Here is a 1,363-nt window from a genome sequence, read left to right on the forward strand (position 1 = left end):
TGTACACTGTCATTTGTGTGTGTTCAGACATGGTTATGACTATTCAGCCTACAGTCAGTGGGACTACAGGGACAATTACAGTTACTACGAACAGGACTATTACCGAGGACAGCACCAGCACCCAGGTGCACATCCAAATCTTTACATATATTTGCATTTTATTTGCATTAAGTTGGGTTTAAAGAGCTTTGTGTTTATGACATTTGCACAGATGGAGGTCAGTGGGGACAACATGAGTCCTGGCAAAGGGAACAGTATCAAGAACACGCAGAAAAACAGAAAAACATTTCAACCAACACAGAGGAGAGGTATGGTATGAAGATTTGAGTTGTGTGAATGCGCAATGGGAGATAGTAGTTTAAAAAATGAAGTAGTTAATACATTTTTTGTAGTAGTAATAACATTTGTATATTATATATTGCACATTTAAACCCTGTACACCATACACATCTAGATTTGCATTGAATTCCTATTATACATGACAAAATGCTAAAAGTTAAAATCTTTATATAACCATGGACCCTGCTTTTTGACCGAACAGTGTTAAAGGAACTGTATGTGACCTTTTAATTTGAAATTCCATAAAAATGTGTCCCCAGATTCAAGGTAGACATTCTTATATATGTGTGTGGGTGTGTGTGGGGTGTATATATATATATATTATATATATATATATATATATATATATATATATATATATATATATATATATATATATATATATATATATATATATATATATATATATATATATATATATAGGCTGGGTGTATGTACATGGGCTCAATGCTGAAATGCAGTTGATTTAAACCTAAAAGGACTCTCTGATCCATATCCTCAGTACCTAAACCCCACTAAATGCCTATAGTGACAAATGTAATCATAGAAATTCATAATAATAAATCATGTTATGAAATTAGCAATATACACGTAGACGCAATATACACGCATCTACTGAGCAATTGACTTAAACAATATAGTATATTGCTGATTGGTTTCATTGTTGTTTATAGGTATGACCAAAGGAAAGAGAATGCACAAAAATACAAAAGCAACTATGAGGACACTACAACAAAGAAAATGGGGACTTTTATTATTTTGGAACATTGGAAAGCTCCAAAGCCTCAGGTCTGTCCTCCAGCAGCTACGAACTAAGTCTGTACATCAATGGGGCAGAGCAGAGTGAGTCTGGACCTGTACATGTGCCATCTGATACTGGTAAATCTGGAATCATAATGTATAATTATGTTTTTTCTTATTTATTGTAAGTATTGAATTTGTGATTTTTTTGTGTAGAGCTAAACCCTCAGTTGTCTGCACCACTGAAGTATTCCATTCCTCATGCAGTGGTCAGTTTTGGACC

At 33.7% G+C, this 1,363-nt stretch overlaps 1 long non-coding RNA gene across 1 annotated transcript; it reads left to right on the top strand.

Moving 5' to 3' along the window:
- The first annotated feature begins 31 nt into the window (after positions 1–31).
- Positions 32–1,073, top strand: LOC117393464 (uncharacterized). The gene is made up of 3 exons (XR_008649246.1): positions 32–125; positions 212–308; positions 1,014–1,073. It is a non-coding gene; the product is annotated as an uncharacterized LOC117393464 (long non-coding RNA).
- Positions 1,074–1,363: the final 290 nt, after the last annotated feature.

The sequence above is a fragment of the Periophthalmus magnuspinnatus genome, unplaced genomic scaffold (genome assembly GCF_009829125.3).
Source record: "Periophthalmus magnuspinnatus isolate fPerMag1 unplaced genomic scaffold, fPerMag1.2.pri scaffold_142_arrow_ctg1, whole genome shotgun sequence".
NCBI lineage: Eukaryota > Metazoa > Chordata > Actinopteri > Gobiiformes > Gobiidae > Periophthalmus > Periophthalmus magnuspinnatus.